The following is a 20331-nucleotide window of genomic DNA, read 5'->3' on the forward strand; positions in this document are numbered from 1 at the left end:
CTAGAGAGACCCGCTGTCAATTTTTTCACTCTGGCTTCTTGATCAAAAATGTCCACCTGAAATGTCTTACAGAAATAGGCTCCAGGTGTAAAAACCAGTACGGGGCTACATTTTCTGCGTGTTCCACATAAGTCACATCAAACTCACTCATCAAACTTCACTCTCTCCTTCCATTCTCCACTGCCTCTACCATTGTGTTCTCTGGATCTCAGAGTCTAAAGGCAGGCGCAATAGTTTCCACTGAGGGGTTGGAAGAGGTGTACAAGCAGCACAAATAGCTTCTGCGCTGCGCAGGCCATTTCTCTGCATTTTAGAGTCTAAGGGAAAGCGCTAGTGTTCCTGCGGAGAGCTGCAACAGCTGCAGAATATGTGTTGTCTTGGCACATGTTTGCAATCCACCATGATGGATCCTTAGTGAAACCAAACTGTGGTTCTGCTTCAAACATCTCACCCTGCTTGGCCACAAAGCTTTCGCTGACATGTCCCATTGCCTTTTTATTGCCGCGTTTCATTTTCAGAGTTTGTACGGAATCATTGCACTTTGCTTCTAAGCTGAACGTCGATACTGCTGGAGTCTCATATGTCTATTTTCTTCTCGCACAAAAAAACTGCTTCCTTTAAAACATGCTGATGCCACCTGCTTTCTTGCTCAGCTGTAATTTTAGGGGTGTTCTCTGTCCCGCTTACAGTCTGAATCTAAACTAAGAAGTTTATGGGACACAGATGTGCCAAGACAAATAGTTTGCTTAGACCTTGCCACGTGTATTCAAGAGCATCCTTTCACTCCACCATCAAGTCTCTGCTTTACATCCTGCAAACTTCACACACACATACATACATACATACTGGAATGAGGCACTTTCTTTCTTTCTTTCTCAGCTACACTCACCTATCCCCCACGCTAACTTCTTTACCGCTTTTCTCTTGGCCTTGCTATGCATACTTTTCCTCTTAAGACACCCATTGTCTGGCCTACCCCTTCCCTACATTGCCTTGCCTTTCCTTTCCTATCCAACCTTGCATTTCTTTGTCATTCCAGGCCATTGTTTTCCTCTTCCTTCCTGACCCATCCATGTCTTTCCCTTGCCCTTCCTACCAGTCCAGTGCCTTGCACCACCCATCCCCCTTGCCACTTTGTCCAGTTTCCCTTCCCCTTTGTCCAGCTCCAATCTTTCATTTCCTTCTCCTTCTAGGACTCTCATTACCTTGCTTGCCTCTCCTTTGTCTTGCCTGGCAAAGCCACCACTTTTCTTGGCGTTACCTTTGAACCTCTCCTCTCCCTTGCCTTGCATTCCCTTGCTCACTCGTCCCCCACCTGGAATTCAATACCCCTCTTTTTGCGGCATTTCTTCATCTTGCTTTGCCCTGCCTGCTTCTCCTAGGACTCTCAAGGCTTTCACGTACCTCCAGCGTTTCAGGAGCATGTGAGAGGAAGCCCAAAAGAGGTTACGTGCAAGCACACCCATCTGTCCTGGCAGCTTGCTTCTGGCACCTATCCTTACATGTCTTGAATTTTGGACATAAAATTCACATTTCACCTTTGCGCTTCAGGACCAGAATGACAGTTCTTTTGTATACCAAGGAAAGCAGGTAATCCAAGTGTTTTAGGTGCAGATTAGAGATGGCCCATGTGAGATCAAGGCCAGCCAGAGAAGTCTGTCCTAGCCCCTTTTGTGTACCAGCAGTCTTTGAATGTACCTCTCATTTGTCTTGCCTTGGTGACCCCAAAGTTTCCTTGCCTTGCCCTGCCTTGCCTCCCTAGCATTGCACTCCCTCCAGTGCCTACGCCCACACTTGACCTGCCTACTGCTTTCCTCCAGGGAAACCTAGCCTTGCCTAGCCCCTCCTGTTTCTGCCTGGCCTTCCTATGCCCATCCTTGCCTAGAAGTTCTGGGCCTTCTCTCACCTACCACTCCATTTGCTTGCCCCTCATGGCTCCAGCCTTGTCAGCTTCTCCCTTGACTTGCCTACAATTGCGCCTACACTTGGTTTGCATTGCAAAGAGCGGTAGGCAAGGCAAAGCAAAGCAAGGAAGGTCTTTCTAGGTCTTGCCAGGCAAGGCACACATAAGGAAGCAAGCAAGCAAAACAAGAGTAGACTAGCCACAGCATCAAAGGCAAGGCAAGGCCAAGTGACTCTGAGTGCCTTTCCTTGGCAAGTAAAAGATATAGTGACAATGTAATAGGGCAGGCGTTAAAGGTACCACGAGGAGGTATAGTCCAGCAAGATATTTATGTCGTAGACCCTTCTGTGCAGGAGCCATTGTTGGACATAGTACAGGACATGGCATACAGTTTGGCTTGGTAAGTTCCTGAAGGAGAATGGCAATGCTTTCTCATGGGAAGGAAAGCACGTAGCCCCAGAGTTGGAGGTGCAGATAAGAAGCTGTGTCGCGCAGCTCAAGGACGACAGCAGCTTCTTGTGCCGGCATATTTGGAAGCACTCCCTCAATTTGTACAGTCATTGAGTCAGTATCCATCTTTGGAAGGCTGTCTGCCTCTAGTAAGAGTGTTCTGACACCATTGTATGGGATCAGTCACTGGATGTTTTGGATTTTGGAGGAGGGGATGCCATTTCTCTTGAAATGAGCTTCTTGTTCTTCTCTTTGGCAAAGAAATTAAGTTTGGATGGGCACTTTGGGTGGTCTCAGTGAATGTAAATGTTTTTCCCAAGAGGTTTCCCTGTGGGTTAGAGCTGTTGAACTGACAGTGGGAATCTAGACACCAAGTTGTTGAGCTTTTTGTCCTTGTAGCTTTAGTGTGTGAGTAGTCCCTGTTGCCATGCTGCTTGGATCTTGACTCTGAGACTGAAAGCTTAGGAGCGTAGAGCTGAAAAGAAAAGTGTCAATAGCAGGGTGTGTGTTCATTGTTTGATGGGTGAAGTTGAAATTGTAGGCAGCAAAGAACTTTCTCTCTCCGCTGGCACATTTGTTGAGCGGATGTCTTTGAGTTTGTTACCGGACTCTGCGAGAGTGAAAATGTTTGTTAGGGCAGAGGATTTCGTGTTGCCCTTTGAGTGTGGTGCAAAAGTGTTTGCACAGTTGGAGGGGGAAGATCAGCAAAGTCTTTTTTTCCTGGCACAGTTAATTTGAGAGCAGGGACGTTTCCAACTCGGCTCTGTCCTTTGGAGCTGGCCTCGGTGTGTTTCCTTCTTTTGTTAGTCGACAGCGCCATCGTGTGGTTATTTTGATGAGCGCTGGCAGACGGTGCCAGGGAAAAAGCCAAGCTGTTTGCGGCTCCGGCCTCATTGGTGTAGGAGCAGCGCAGGGAAGAGCTCCGCTGGGGGTCCTGGCTCTTAGAGACTGAGAGAATGTGATCCTGTATGTAGCACAGAAGGAAGTGGAATTGTTTCATTGTGGGCTGTGCAGTTTATAAGCTGCAAATGAAAAGGCAATTGCAGCGCAGCCTCTTCTTTTCTGTGTGATCAGCTGCTCAACATGTAACTCGCACACACTGAACTGCATCCACCTCCCTGGAGATATAAAATGTGTATATCACTTTCCTCAAACTCTATGTATTACCTTGCACTCTAGCAGATCCCAAACCGCTTCAAAACGTCCAGCAGCTACTCAAAAAGAAAAAGTCCAACAAAAAGCTAGTGCTGGCCTTTAGAGTGCCTTTGCAGTCCGTAAAATAGACGAAATGCACTAGGGCTTTGAATGCTTCTTCCCAACTATATAAATTCTCTCCAAGTGGCAAAGTCCATCATTACAGCAAAATTTTTCAGCTGGAGTTCTGACTGAGAGATGTGCCAGGACAGAAGGCATTTGCTGACCTACCCTTTTTCCCTGTGTAACTTGGTATTTGCAGTACAATTATTTTCAGTGTCGCTGTGTCCAAGCAGCTAGAGATTACACAGATAGAAGTGTCAAGAGAGATGCTGCTAAAGTACGCCCTTCTTATAGCAGCATTTAAATGGCACACGACGCCTTGCTGCTTTTTCTTTCCCAGAGAGACCTGCTGTCAATTTTTTCACTCTGGCTTCTTGATCAAAAATGTCCACCTGAAATGTCTTACAGAAATAGGCTCCAGGTGTAAAAACCAGTACGGGGCTACATTTTCTGCGTGCTCCACATAAGTCACATCAAACTCACTCATCAAACTTCACTCTCTCCTTCCATTCTCCACTGCCTCTACCATTGTGTTCTCTGGATCTCAGAGTCTAAAGGCAGGCGCAATAGTTTCCACTGAGGGGTTGGAAGAGGTGTACAAGCAGCACAAATAGCTTCTGCGCTGCGCAGGCCATTTCTCTGCATTTTAGAGCCTAAGGGAAAGCGCTAGTGTTCCTGCGGAGAGCTGCAACAGCTGCAGAATATGTGTTGTCTTGGCACATGTTTGCAATCCACCATGATGGATCCTTAGTGAAACCAAACTGTGGTTCTGCTTCAAACATCTCACCCTGCTTGGCCACAAAGCTTTCGCTGACATGTCCCATTGCCTTTTTATTGCCGCGTTTCATTTTCAGAGTTTGTACGGAATCATTGCACTTTGCTTCTAAGCTGAACGTCGATACTGCTGGAGTCTCATATGTCCATTTTCTTCTCACACAAAAAAACTGCTTCCTTTAAAACATGCTGATGCGACCTGCTTTCTTGCTCAGCTGTAATTTTAGGGGTGTTCTCTGTCCCGCTTACAGTCTGAATCTAAACTAAGAAGTTTATGGGACAGATATGCCAAGACAAATAGTTTGCTTGGACCTTGCCACGTGTATTCAAGAGCATCCTTTCACTCCACCATCATGTCTCTGCTTTACATCCTGCAAACTTCACACACACATACATACATACATACTGGAATGAGGCACTTTCTTTCTTTCTTTCTCAGCTACACTCACCTATCCCCCACGCTAACTTCTTTACCGCTTTTCTCTTGGCCTTGCTATGCATACTTTTCCTCTTAAGACACCCATTGTCTGGCCTACCCCTTCCCTACATTGCCTTGCCTTTCCTTTCCTATCCAACCTTGCATTTCTTTGTCATTCCTGGCCATTGTTTTCCTCTTCCTTCCTGACCCATCCATGTCTTTCCCTTGCCCTTCCTACCAGTCCAGTGCCTTGCACCACCCATCCCCCTTGCCACTTTGTCCAGTTTCCCTTCCCCTTTGTCCAGCTCCAATCTTTCATTTCCTTCTCCTTCTAGGACTCTCATTGCCTTGCTTGCCTCTCCTTTGTCTTGCCTGGCAAAGCCACCACTTTTCTTGGCGTTACCTTTGAACCTCTCCTCTCCCTTGCCTTGCATTCCCTTGCTCACTCGTCCCCCACCTGGAATTCAATACGCCTCTTTTTGCGGCATTTCTTCATCTTGCCTTGCCCTGCCTGCTTCTCCTAGGACTCTCAAGGCTTTCACGTACCTCCAGCGTTTCAGGAGCATGTGAGAGGAAGCCCAAAAGAGGTTACGTGCAAGCACACCCATCTGTCCTGGCAGCTTGCTTCTGGCACCTATCCTTACATGTCTTGAATTTTGGACATAAAATTCACATTTCACCTTTGCGCTTCAGGACCAGAATGACAGTTCTTTTGTATACCAAGGAAAGCAGGTAATCCAAGTGTTTTAGGTGCAGATTAGAGATGGCCCATGTGAGATCAAGGCCAGCCAGAGAAGTCTGTCCTAGCCCCTTTTGTGTACCAGCAGTCTTTGAATGTACCTCTCATTTGTCTTGCCTTGGTGACCCCAAAGTTTCCTTGCCTTGCCCTGCCTTGCCTCCCTAGCATTGCACTCCCTCCAGTGCCTACGCCCACACTTGACCTGCCTACTGCTTTCCTCCAGGGAAACCTAGCCTTGCCTAGGCCTTCCTGTTTCTGCCTGGCCTTCCTATGCCCATCCTTGCCTAGAAGTTCTGGGCCTTCTCTCACCTACCACTCCATTTGCTTGACCCTCATGGCTCCAGCCTTGTCAGCTTCTCCCTTGACTTGCCTACAATTGCGCCTACACTTGGTTTGCATTGCAAAGAGCGGTAGGCAAGGCAAAGCAAAGCAAGGAAGGTCTTTCTAGGTCTTGCCAGGCAAGGCACACATAAGCAAGCAAGCAAGCAAAACAAGAGTAGACTAGCCACAGCATCAAAGGCAAGGCAAGGCCAAGTGACTCTGAGTGCCTTTCCTTGGCAAGTAAAAGATATAGTGACAATGTAATAGGGCAGGCGTTAAAGGTACCACGAGGAGGTATAGTCCAGCAAGATATTTATGTCGTAGACCCTTCTGTGCAGGAGCCATTGTTGGACATAGTACAGGACATGGCATACAGCTTGGCTTGGTAAGTTCCTGAAGGAGAATGGCAATGCTTTCTCATGGGAAGGAAAGCACGTAGCCCCAGAGTTGGAGGTGCAGATAAGAAGCTGTGTCGCGCAGCTCAAGGACGACAGCAGCTTCTTGTGCCGGCATATTTGGAAGCACTCCCTCAATTTGTACAGTCATTGAGTCAGTATCCATCTTTGGAAGGCTGTCTGCCTCTAGTAAGAGTGTTCTGACACCATTGTATGGGATCAGTCACTGGATGTTTTGGATTTTGGAGGAGGGGATGCCATTTCTCTTGAAATGAGCTTCTTGTTCTTCTCTTTGGCAAAGAAATTTAGTTTGGATGGGCACTTTGGGTGGTCTCAGTGAATTTAAAGGTTTTTCCCAAGAGGTTTCCCTGTGGGTTAGAGCTGTTGAACTGACAGTGGGAATCTAGACACCAAGTTGTTGAGCTTTTTGTCCTTGTAGCTTTAGTGTGTGAGTAGTCCCTGTTGCCATGCTGCTTGGATCTTGACTCTGAGACTGAAAGCTTAGGAGCGTAGAGCTGAAAAGAAAAGTGTCAATAGCAGGGTGTGTGTTCATTGTTTGATGGGTGAAGTTGAAATTGTAGGCAGCAAAGAACTTTCTCTCTCAGCTGGCACATTTGTTGAGCGGATGTCTTTGAGTTTGTTACCGGACTCTGCGAGAGTGAAAATGTTTGTTAGGGCAGAGGATTTCGTGTTGCCCTTTGAGTGTGGTGCAAAAGTGTTTGCACAGTTGGAGGGGGAATATCAGCAAAGTCTTTTTTTCCTGGCACAGTTAATTTGAGAGCAGGGACGTTTCCAACTGGGCTCTGTCCTTTGGAGCTGGCCTCGGTGCGTTTCCTTCTTTTGTTAGTCGACAGCGCCATCGTGTGGTTATTTTGATGAGCGCTGGCAGACGGTGCCAGGGAAAAAGCCAAGCTGTTTGCGGCTCCGGCCTCATTGGTGTAGGAGCAGCGCAGGGAAGAGCTCCGCTGGGGGTCCTGGCTCTTAGAGACTGAGAGAATGTGATCCTGTATGTAGCACAGAAGGAAGTGGAATTGTTTCATTGTGGGCTGTGCAGTTTATAAGCTGCAAATGAAAAGGCAATTGCAGCGCAGCCTCTTCTTTTCTGTGTGATCAGCTGCTCAACATGTAACTCGCACACACTGAACTGCATCCACCTCCCTGGAGATATAAAATGTGTATATCACTTTCCTCAAACTCTATGTATTACCTTGCACTCTAGCAGATCCCAAACCGCTTCAAAACGTCCAGCAGCTACTCAAAAAGAAAAAGTCCAACAAAAAGCTAGTGCTGGCCTTTAGAGTGCCTTTGCAGTCCGTAAAATAGACGAAATGCACTAGGGCTTTGAATGCTTCTTCCCAACTATATAAATTCTCTCCAAGTGGCAAAGTCCATCATTACAGCAAAATTTTTCAGCTGGAGTTCTGACTGAGAGATGTGCCAGGACAGAAGGCATTTGCTGACCTACCCTTTTTCCCTGTGTAACTTGGTATTTGCAGTACAATTATTTTCAGTGTCGCTGTGTCCAAGCAGCTAGAGATTACACAGATAGAAGTGTCAAGAGAGATGCTGCTAAAGTACGCCCTTCTTATAGCAGCATTTAAATGGCACACGACGCCTTGCTGCTTTTTCTTTCCCAGAGAGACCTGCTGTCAATTTTTTCACTCTGGCTTCTTGATCAAAAATGTCCACCTGAAATGTCTTACAGAAATAGGCTCCAGGTGTAAAAACCAGTACGGGGCTACATTTTCTGCGTGCTCCACATAAGTCACATCAAACTCACTCATCAAACTTCACTCTCTCCTTCCATTCTCCACTGCCTCTACCATTGTGTTCTCTGGATCTCAGAGTCTAAAGGCAGGCGCAATAGTTTCCACTGAGGGGTTGGAAGAGGTGTACAAGCAGCACAAATAGCTTCTGCGCTGCGCAGGCCATTTCTCTGCATTTTAGAGCCTAAGGGAAAGCGCTAGTGTTCCTGCGGAGAGCTGCAACAGCTGCAGAATATGTGTTGTCTTGGCACATGTTTGCAATCCACCATGATGGATCCTTAGTGAAACCAAACTGTGGTTCTGCTTCAAACATCTCACCCTGCTTGGCCACAAAGCTTTCGCTGACATGTCCCATTGCCTTTTTATTGCCGCGTTTCATTTTCAGAGTTTGTACGGAATCATTGCACTTTGCTTCTAAGCAGAACGTCGATACTGCTGGAGTCTCATATGTCCATTTTCTTCTCACACAAAAAAACTGCTTCCTTTAAAACATGCTGATGCGACCTGCTTTCTTGCTCAGCTGTAATTTTAGGGGTGTTCTCTGTCCCGCTTACAGTCTGAATCTAAACTAAGAAGGTTATGGGACACAGATGTGCCAAGACAAATAGTTTGCTTGGACCTTGCCACGTGTATTCAAGAGCACCCTTTCACTCCACCATCAAGTCTCTGCTTTACATCCTGCAAACTTCACACATACATACATACATACATACTGGAATGAGGCAATTTCTTTCTTTCTTTCTCAGCTACACTCACCTATCCCCCACGCTAACTTCTTTACCGCTTTTCTCTTGGCCTTGCTATGCATACTTTTTCTCTTAAGACACCCATTGTCTGGCCTACCCCTTCCCTACATTGCCTTTCCTTTCCTTTCCTATCCAACCTTGCATTTCTTTGTCATTCCTGGCCATTGCTTTCCTCTTCCTTCCTGACCCATCCATGTCTTTCCCTTGCCCTTCCTACCAGTCCAGTGCCTTGCACCACCCATCCCCCTTGCAACTTTGTCCAGTTTCCCTTCCCCTTTGTCCAGCTCCAATCTTTCATTTCCTTCTCCTTCTAGGACTCTCATTGCCTTGCTTGCCTCTCCTTTGTCTTGCCTGGCAAAGCCACCACTTTTCTTGGCGTTACCTTTGAACCTCTCCTCTCCCTTGCCTTGCATTCCCTTGCTCACTCGTCCCCCACCTGGAATTCAATACCCCTCTTTTTGCGGCATTTCTTCATCTTGCCTTGCCCTGCCTGCTTCTCCTAGGACTCTCAAGGCTTTCACGTACCTCCAGCGTTTCAGGAGCATGTGAGAGGAAGCCCAAAAGAGGTCACGAGCAAACACACCCATCTGTCCTGGCAGCTTGCTTCTGGCACCTATCCTTACATGTCTTGAATTTTGGACATAAAATTCACATTTCACCTTTGCGCTTCAGGACCAGAATGACAGTTCTTTTGTATACCAAGGAAAGCAGGTAATCCAAGTGTTTTAGGTGCAGATTAGAGATGGCCCATGTGAGATCAAGGCCAGCCAGAGAAGTCTGTCCTAGCCCCTTTTGTGTACCAGCAGTCTTTGAATGTACCTCTCATTTGTCTTGTTTTGGTGACCCAAAAGTTTCCTTGCCTTGCCCTGCCTTGCCTCCCTAGTCTTGCACTCCCTCCAGTGCCTATGCCCACACTTGACCTGCCTACTGCTTTCCTCCAGGGAAACCTAGCCTTGCCTAGGCCTTCCTGTTTCTGCCTGGCCTTCCTATGCCCATCCTTGCCTAGAAGTTCTGGGCCTTCTCTCACCTACCACTCCATTTGCTTGCCCCTCATGGCTCCAGCCTTGTCAGCTTCTCCCTTGACTTGCCTACAATTGCGCCTACACTTGGTTTGCATTGCAAAGAGCGGTAGGCAAGGCAAAGCAAAGCAAGGAAGGTCTTTCTAGGTCTTGCCAGGCAAGGCACACATAAGGAAGCAAGCAAGCAAAACAAGAGTAGACTAGCCACAGCATCAAAGGCAAGGCAAGGCCAAGTGACTCTGAGTGCCTTTCCTTGGCAAGTAAAAGATATAGTGACAATGTAATAGGGCAGGCGTTAAAGGTACCATGAGGAGGTATAGTCCAGCAAGATATTTATGTCGTAGACCCTTCTGTGCAGGAGCCATTGTTGGACATAGTACAGGACATGGCATACAGTTTGGCTTGGTAAGTTCCTGAAGGAGAATGGCAATGCTTTCTCATGGGAAGGAAAGCACGTAGCCCCAGAGTTGGAGGTGCAGATAAGAAGCTGTGTCACGCAGCTCAAGGACGACAGCAGCTTCTTGTGCCGGCATATTTGGAAGCACTCCCTCAATTTGTACTGTCATTCAGTCAGTATCCATCTTTGGAAGGCTGTCCGCCTCTAGTAAGAGTGTTCTGACACCATTGTATGGGATCAGTCACTGGATGTTTTGGATTTTGGAGGAGGGGATGCCATTTCTCTTGAAATGAGCTTCTTGTTCTTCTCTTTGGCAAAGAAATTAAGTTTGGATGGGCACTTTGGGTGGTCTCAGTGAATGTAAATGTTTTTCCCAAGAGGTTTCCCTGTGGGTTAGAGCTGTTGAACTGACAGTGGGAATCTAGACACCAAGTTGTTGAGCTTTTTGTCCTTGTAGCTTTAGTGTGTGAGTAGTCCCTGTTGCCATGCTGCTTGGATCTTGACTCTGAGACTGAAAGCTTAGGAGCGTAGAGCTGAAAAGAAAAGTGTCAATAGCAGGGTGTGTGTTCATTGTTTGATGGGTGAAGTTGAAATTGTAGGCAGCAAAGAACTTTCTCTCTCAGCTGGCACATTTGTTGAGCGGATGTCTTTGAGTTTGTTACCGGACTCTGCGAGAGTGAAAATGTTTGTTAGGGCAGAGGATTTCGTGTTGCCCTTTGAGTGTGGTGCAAAAGTGTTTGCACACTTGGAAGGGGAAGATCAGCAAAGTCTTTTTTTCCTGGCACAGTTAATTTGAGAGCAGGGACGTTTCCAACTGGGCTCTGTCCTTTGGAGCTGGCCTCGGTGCGTTTCCTTCTTTTGTTAGTCGACAGCGCCATCGTGTGGTTATTTTGATGAGCGCTGGCAGACGGTGCCAGGGAAAAAGCCAAGCTGTTTGCGGCTCCGGCCTCATTGGTGTAGGAGCAGCGCAGGGAAGAGCTCCACTGGGGGTCCTGGCTCTTAGAGACTGAGAGAATGTGATCCTGTATGTAGCACAGAAGGAAGTGGAATTGTTTCATTGTGGGCTGTGCAGTTTATAAGCTGCAAATGAAAAGGCAATTGCAGCGCAGCCTCTTCTTTTCTGTGTGATCAGCTGCTCAACATGTAACTCGCACACACTGAACTGCATCCACCTCCCTGGAGATATAAAATGTGTATATCACTTTCCTCAAACTCTATGTATTACCTTGCACTCTAGCAGATCCCAAACCGCTTCAAAACGTCCAGCAGCTACTCAAAAAGAAAAAGTCCAACAAAAAGCTAGTGCTGGCCTTTAGAGTGCCTTTGCAGTTTGTAAAATAGACGAAATGCACTAGGGCTTTGAATGCTTCTTCCCAACTATATAAATTCTCTCCAAGTGGCAAAGTCCATCATTACAGCAAAATTTTTCAGCTGGAGTTCTGACTGAGAGATGTGCCAGGACAGAAGGCATTTGCTGACCTACCCTTTTTCCCTGTGTAACTTGGTATTTGCAGTACAATTATTTTCAGTGTCGCTGTGTCCAAGCAGCTAGAGATTACACAGATAGAAGTGTCAAGAGAGATGCTGCTAAAGTACGCCCTTCTTATAGCAGCATTTAAATGGCACACGACGCCTTGCTGCTTTTTCTTTCCCAGAGAGACCTGCTGTCAATTTTTTCACTCTGGCTTCTTGATCAAAAATGTCCACCTGAAATGTCTTACAGAAATAGGCTCCAGGTGTAAAAACCAGTACGGGGCTACATTTTCTGCGTGCTCCACATAAGTCACATCAAACTCACTCATCAAACTTCACTCTCTCCTTCCATTCTCCACTGCCTCTACCATTGTGTTCTCTGGATCTCAGAGTCTAAAGGCAGGCGCAATAGTTTCCACTGAGGGGTTGGAAGAGGTGTACAAGCAGCACAAATAGCTTCTGCGCTGCACAGGCCATTTCTCTGCATTTTGGAGCCTAAGGGAAAGCGCTAGTGTTCCTGCGGAGAGCTGCAACAGCTGCAGAATATGTGTTGTCTTGGCACATGTTTGCAATCCACCATGATGGATCCTTAGTGAAACCAAACTGTGGTTCTGCTTCAAACATCTCACCCTGCTTGGCCACAAAGCTTTCGCTGACATGTCCCATTGCCTTTTTATTGCCGCGTTTCATTTTCAGAGTTTGTACGGAATCATTGCACTTTGCTTCTAAGCTGAACGTCGATACTGCTGGAGTCTCATATGTCCATTTTCTTCTCACACAAAAAAACTGCTTCCTTTAAAACATGCTGATGCGACCTGCTTTCTTGCTCAGCTGTAATTTTAGGGGTGTTCTCTGTCCCGCTTACAGTCTGAATCTAAACTAAGAAGGTTATGGGACACAGATGTGCCAAGACAAATAGTTTGCTTGGACCTTGCCACGTGTATTCAAGAGCATCCTTTCACTCCACCATCAAGTCTCTGCTTTACATCCTGCAAACTTCACACACACATACATACATACATACTGGAATGAGGCAATTTCTTTCTTTCTTTCTCAGCTACACTCACCTATCCCCCACGCTAACTTCTTTACCGCTTTTCTCTTGGCCTTGCTATGCATACTTTTCCTCTTAAGACACCCATTGTCTGGCCTACCCCTTCCCTACATTGCCTTGCCTTTCCTTTCCTATCCAACCTTGCATTTCTTTGTCATTCCTGGCCATTGTTTTCCTCTTCCTTCCTGACCCATCCATGTCCTTCCCTTGCCCTTCCTACCAGTCCAGTGTCTTGCACCACCCATCCCCCTTGCCACTTTGTCCAGTTTCCCTTCCCCTTTGTCCAGCTCCAATCTTTCATTTCCTTCTCCTTCTAGGACTCTCATTGCCTTGCTTGCCTCTCCTTTGTCTTGCCTGGCAAAGCCACCACTTTTCTTGGCGTTACCTTTGAACCTCTCCTCTCCCTTGCCTTGCATTCCCTTGCTCACTCGTCCCCCACCTGGAATTCAATACCCCTCTTTTTGCGGCATTTCTTCATCTTGCCTTGCCCTGCCTGCTTCTCCTAGGACTCTCAAGGCTTTCACGTACCTCCAGCGTTTCAGGAGCATGTGAGAGGAAGCCCAAAAGAGGTCACGAGCAAACACACCCATCTGTCCTGGCAGCTTGCTTCTGGCACCTATCCTTACATGTCTTGAATTTTGGACATAAAATTCACATTTCACCTTTGCGCTTCAGGACCAGAATGACAGTTCTTTTGTATACCAAGGAAAGCAGGTAATCCAAGTGTTTTAGGTGCAGATTAGAGATGGCCCATGTGAGATCAAGGCCAGCCAGAGAAGTCTGTCCTAGCCCCTTTTGTGTACCAGCAGTCTTTGAATGTACCTCTCATTTGTCTTGTTTTGGTGACCCAAAAGTTTCCTTGCCTTGCCCTGCCTTGCCTCCCTAGTCTTGCACTCCCTCCAGTGCCTATGCCCACACTTGACCTGCCTACTGCTTTCCTCCAGGGAAACCTAGCCTTGCCTAGGCCTTCCTGTTTCTGCCTGGCCTTCCTATGCCCATCCTTGCCTAGAAGTTCTGGGCCTTCTCTCACCTACCACTCCATTTGCTTGCCCCTCATGGCTCCAGCCTTGTCAGCTTCTCCCTTGACTTGCCTACAATTGCGCCTACACTTGGTTTGCATTGCAAAGAGCGGTAGGCAAGGCAAAGCAAAGCAAGGAAGGTCTTTCTAGGTCTTGCCAGGCAAGGCACACATAAGGAAGCAAGCAAGCAAAACAAGAGTAGACTAGCCACAGCATCAAAGGCAAGGCAAGGCCAAGTGACTCTGAGTGCCTTTCCTTGGCAAGTAAAAGATATAGTGACAATGTAATAGGGCAGGCGTTAAAGGTACCATGAGGAGGTATAGTCCAGCAAGATATTTATGTCGTAGACCCTTCTGTGCAGGAGCCATTGTTGGACATAGTACAGGACATGGCATACAGTTTGGCTTGGTAAGTTCCTGAAGGAGAATGGCAATGCTTTCTCATGGGAAGGAAAGCACGTAGCCCCAGAGTTGGAGGTGCAGATAAGAAGCTGTGTCACGCAGCTCAAGGACGACAGCAGCTTCTTGTGCCGGCATATTTGGAAGCACTCCCTCAATTTGTACTGTCATTCAGTCAGTATCCATCTTTGGAAGGCTGTCCGCCTCTAGTAAGAGTGTTCTGACACCATTGTATGGGATCAGTCACTGGATGTTTTGGATTTTGGAGGAGGGGATGCCATTTCTCTTGAAATGAGCTTCTTGTTCTTCTCTTTGGCAAAGAAATTAAGTTTGGATGGGCACTTTGGGTGGTCTCAGTGAATGTAAATGTTTTTCCCAAGAGGTTTCCCTGTGGGTTAGAGCTGTTGAACTGACAGTGGGAATCTAGACACCAAGTTGTTGAGCTTTTTGTCCTTGTAGCTTTAGTGTGTGAGTAGTCCCTGTTGCCATGCTGCTTGGATCTTGACTCTGAGACTGAAAGCTTAGGAGCGTAGAGCTGAAAAGAAAAGTGTCAATAGCAGGGTGTGTGTTCATTGTTTGATGGGTGAAGTTGAAATTGTAGGCAGCAAAGAACTTTCTCTCTCAGCTGGCACATTTGTTGAGCGGATGTCTTTGAGTTTGTTACCGGACTCTGCGAGAGTGAAAATGTTTGTTAGGGCAGAGGATTTCGTGTTGCCCTTTGAGTGTGGTGCAAAAGTGTTTGCACACTTGGAAGGGGAAGATCAGCAAAGTCTTTTTTTCCTGGCACAGTTAATTTGAGAGCAGGGACGTTTCCAACTGGGCTCTGTCCTTTGGAGCTGGCCTCGGTGCGTTTCCTTCTTTTGTTAGTCGACAGCGCCATCGTGTGGTTATTTTGATGAGCGCTGGCAGACGGTGCCAGGGAAAAAGCCAAGCTGTTTGCGGCTCCGGCCTCATTGGTGTAGGAGCAGCGCAGGGAAGAGCTCCGCTGGGGGTCCTGGCTCTTAGAGACTGAGAGAATGTGATCCTGTATGTAGCACAGAAGGAAGTGGAATTGTTTCATTGTGGGCTGTGCAGTTTATAAGCTGCAAATGAAAAGGCAATTGCAGCGCAGCCTCTTCTTTTCTGTGTGATCAGCTGCTCAACATGTAACTCGCACACACTGAACTGCATCCACCTCCCTGGAGATATAAAATGTGTATATCACTTTCCTCAAACTCTATGTATTACCTTGCACTCTAGCAGATCACAAACCGCTTCAAAACGTCCAGCAGCTACTCAAAAAGAAAAAGTCCAACAAAAAGCTAGTGCTGGCCTTTAGAGTGCCTTTGCAGTCCGTAAAATAGACGAAACGCACTAGGGCTTTGAATGCTTCTTCCCAACTATATAAATTCTCTCCAAGTGGCAAAGTCCATCATTACAGCAAAATTTTTCAGCTGGAGTTCTGACTGAGAGATGTGCCAGGACAGAAGGCATTTGCTGACCTACCCTTTTTCCCTGTGTAACTTGGTATTTGCAGTACAATTATTTTCAGTGTCGCTGTGTCCAAGCAGCTAGAGATTACACAGATAGAAGTGTCAAGAGAGATGCTGCTAAAGTACGCCCTTTATATAGCAGCATTTAAATGGAACACGACTCCTTGCTGCTTTTTCTTTCCCAGAGAGACCTGCTGTCAATTTTTTCACTCTGGCTTCTTGATCAAAAATGTCCACCTGAAATGTCTTACAGAAATAGGCTCCAGGTGTAAAAACCAGTACGGGGCTACATTTTCTGCGTGCTCCACATAAGTCACATCAAACTCACTCATCAAACTTCACTCTCTCCTTCCATTCTCCACTGCCTCTACCATTGTGTTCTCTGGATCTCAGAGTCTAAAGGCAGGCGCAATAGTTTCCACTGAGGGGTTGGAAGAGGTGTACAAGCAGCACAAATAGCTTCTGCGCTGCGCAGGCCATTTCTCTGCATTTTAGAGTCTAAGGGAAAGCGCTAGTGTTCCTGCGGAGAGCTGCAACAGCTGCAGAATATGTGTTGTCTTGGCACATGTTTGCAATCCACCATGATGGATCCTTAGTGAAACCAAACTGTGGTTCTGCTTCAAACATCTCACCCTGCTTGGCCACAAAGCTTTCGCTGACATGTCCCATTGCCTTTTTATTGCTGCGTTTCATTTTCAGAGTTTGTACGGAATCATTGCACTTTGCTTCTAAGCTGAACGTCGATACTGCTGGAGTCTCATATGTCCATTTTCTTCTCACACAAAAAAACTGCTTCCTTTAAAACATGCTGATGCGACCTGCTTTCTTGCTCAGCTGTAATTTTAGGGGTGTTCTCTGTCCCGCTTACAGTCTGAATCTAAACTAAGAAGGTTATGGGACACAGATGTGCCAAGACAAATAGTTTGCTTGGACCTTGCCACGTGTATTCAAAAGCATCCTTTCACTCCACCATCAAGTCTCTGCTTTACATCCTGCAAACTTCACACACACATACATACATACATACAAACTGGAATGAGGTACTTTCTTTCTTTCTTTCTCAGCTACACTCACCTATCCCCCACGCTAACTTCTTTACCGCTTTTCTCTTGGCCTTGCTATGCATACTTTTCCTCTTAAGACACCCATTGTCTGGCCTACCCCTTCCCTACATTGCCTTGCCTTTCCTTTCCTATCCAACCTTGCATTTCTTTGTCATTCCTGGCCATTGTTTTCCTCTTCCTTCCTGACCCATCCATGTCTTTCCCTTGCCCTTCCTACCAGTCCAGTGCCTTGCACCACCCATCCCCCTTGCCACTTTGTCCAGTTTCCCTTCCCCTTTGTCCAGCTCCAATCTTTCATTTCCTTCTCCTTCTAGGACTCTCATTGCCTTGCTTGCCTCTCCTTTGTCTTGCCTGGCAAAGCCACCACTTTTCTTGGCGTTACCTTTGAACCTCTCCTCTCCCTTGCCTTGCATTCCCTTGCTCACTCGTCCCCCACCTGGAATTCAATACCCCTCTTTTTGCGGCATTTCTTCATCTTGCCTTGCCCTGCCTGCTTCTCCTAGGACTCTCAAGGCTTTCACGTACCTCCAGCGTTTCAGGAGCATGTGAGAGGAAGCCCAAAAGAGGTCACGTGCAAGCACACCCATCTGTCCTGGCAGCTTGCTTCTGGCACCTATCCTTACATGTCTTGAATTTTGGACATAAAATTCACATTTCACCTTTGCGCTTCAGGACCAGAATGACAGTTCTTTTGTATACCAAGGAAAGCAGGTAATCCAAGTGTTTTAGGTGCAGATTAGAGATGGCCCATGTGAGATCAAGGCCAGCCAGAGAAGTCTGTCCTAGCCCCTTTTGTGTACCAGCAGTCTTTGAATGTACCTCTCATTTGTCTTGTTTTGGTGACCCAAAAGTTTCCTTGCCTTGCCCTGCCTTGCCTCCCTAGTCTTGCACTCCCTCCAGTGCCTATGCCCACACTTGACCTGCCTACTGCTTTCCTCCAGGGAAACCTAGCCTTGCCTAGGCCTTCCTGTTTCTGCCTGGCCTTCCTATGCCCATCCTTGCCTAGAAGTTCTGGGCCTTCTCTCACCTACCACTCCATTTGCTTGCCCCTCATGGCTCCAGCCTTGTCAGCTTCTCCCTTGACTTGCCTACAATTGCGCCTACACTTGGTTTGCATTGCAAAGAGCGGTAGGCAAGGCAAAGCAAAGCAAGGAAGGTCTTTCTAGGTCTTGCCAGGCAAGGCACACATAAGGAAGCAAGCAAGCAAAACAAGAGTAGACTAGCCACAGCATCAAAGGCAAGGCAAGGCCAAGTGACTCTGAGTGCCTTTCCTTGGCAAGTAAAAGATATAGTGACAATGTAATAGGGCAGGCGTTAAAGGTACCATGAGGAGGTATAGTCCAGCAAGATATTTATGTCGTAGACCCTTCTGTGCAGGAGCCATTGTTGGACATAGTACAGGACATGGCATACAGTTTGGCTTGGTAAGTTCCTGAAGGAGAATGGCAATGCTTTCTCATGGGAAGGAAAGCACGTAGCCCCAGAGTTGGAGGTGCAGATAAGAAGCTGTGTCACGCAGCTCAAGGACGACAGCAGCTTCTTGTGCCGGCATATTTGGAAGCACTCCCTCAATTTGTACTGTCATTCAGTCAGTATCCATCTTTGGAAGGCTGTCCGCCTCTAGTAAGAGTGTTCTGACACCATTGTATGGGATCAGTCACTGGATGTTTTGGATTTTGGAGGAGGGGATGCCATTTCTCTTGAAATGAGCTTCTTGTTCTTCTCTTTGGCAAAGAAATTAAGTTTGGATGGGCACTTTGGGTGGTCTCAGTGAATGTAAATGTTTTTCCCAAGAGGTTTCCCTGTGGGTTAGAGCTGTTGAACTGACAGTGGGAATCTAGACACCAAGTTGTTGAGCTTTTTGTCCTTGTAGCTTTAGTGTGTGAGTAGTCCCTGTTGCCATGCTGCTTGGATCTTGACTCTGAGACTGAAAGCTTAGGAGCGTAGAGCTGAAAAGAAAAGTGTCAATAGCAGGGTGTGTGTTCATTGTTTGATGGGTGAAGTTGAAATTGTAGGCAGCAAAGAACTTTCTCTCTCAGCTGGCACATTTGTTGAGCGGATGTCTTTGAGTTTGTTACCGGACTCTGCGAGAGTGAAAATGTTTGTTAGGGCAGAGGATTTCGTGTTGCCCTTTGAGTGTGGTGCAAAAGTGTTTGCACACTTGGAAGGGGAAGATCAGCAAAGTCTTTTTTTCCTGGCACAGTTAATTTGAGAGCAGGGACGTTTCCAACTGGGCTCTGTCCTTTGGAGCTGGCCTCGGTGCGTTTCCTTCTTTTGTTAGTCGACAGCGCCATCGTGTGGTTATTTTGATGAGCGCTGGCAGACGGTGCCAGGGAAAAAGCCAAGCTGTTTGCGGCTCCGGCCTCATTGGTGTAGGAGCAGCGCAGGGAAGAGCTCCGCTGGGGGTCCTGGCTCTTAGAGACTGAGAGAATGTGATCCTGTATGTAGCACAGAAGGAAGTGGAATTGTTTCATTGTGGGCTGTGCAGTTTATAAGCTGCAAATGAAAAGGCAATTGCAGCGCAGCCTCTTCTTTTCTGTGTGATCAGCTGCTCAACATGTAACTCGCACACACTGAACTGCATCCACCTCCCTGGAGATATAAAATGTGTATATCACTTTCCTCAAACTCTATGTATTACCTTGCACTCTAGCAGATCCCAAACCGCTTCAAAACGTCCAGCAGCTACTCAAAAAGAAAAAGTCCAACAAAAAGCTAGTGCTGGCCTTTAGAGTGCCTTTGCAGTTTGTAAAATAGACGAAATGCACTAGGGCTTTGAATGCTTCTTCCCAACTATATAAATTCTCTCCAAGTGGCAAAGTCCATCATTACAGCAAAATTTTTCAGCTGGAGTTCTGACTGAGAGATGTGCCAGGACAGAAGGCATTTGCTGACCTACCCTTTTTCCCTGTGTAACTTGGTATTTGCAGTACAATTATTTTCAGTGTCGCTGTGTCCAAGCAGCTAGAGATTACACAGATAGAAGTGTCAAGAGAGATGCTGCTAAAGTACGCCCTTCTTATAGCAGCATTTAAATGGCACACGACGCCTTGCTGCTTTTTCTTTCCCAGAGAGACCTGCTGTCAATTTTTTCACTCTGGCTTCTTGATCAAAAATGTCCACCTGAAATGTCTTACAGAAATAGGCTCCAGGTGTAAAAACCAGTACGGGGCTACATTTTCTGCGTGCTCCACATAAGTCACATCAAACTCACTCATCAAACTTCACTCTCTCCTTCCATTCTCCACTGCCTCTACCATTGTGTTCTCTGGATCTCAGAGTCTAAAGGCAGGCGCAATAGTTTCCACTGAGGGGTTGGAAGAGGTGTACAAGCAGCACAAATAGCTTCTGCGCTGCACAGGCCATTTCTCTGCATTTTGGAGCCTAAGGGAAAGCGCTAGTGTTCCTGCGGAGAGCTGCAACAGCTGCAGAATATGTGTTGTCTTGGCACATGTTTGCAATCCACCATGATGGATCCTTAGTGAAACCAAACTGTGGTTCTGCTTCAAACATCTCACCCTGCTTGGCCACAAAGCTTTCGCTGACATGTCCCATTGCCTTTTTATTGCCGCGTTTCATTTTCAGAGTTTGTACGGAATCATTGCACTTTGCTTCTAAGCTGAACGTCGATACTGCTGGAGTCTCATATGTCCATTTTCTTCTCAC

The sequence above is a fragment of the Poecile atricapillus genome, chromosome W, assembly GCF_030490865.1.
Source record: "Poecile atricapillus isolate bPoeAtr1 chromosome W, bPoeAtr1.hap1, whole genome shotgun sequence".
NCBI classification, from domain to species: Eukaryota; Metazoa; Chordata; class Aves; order Passeriformes; family Paridae; genus Poecile; species Poecile atricapillus.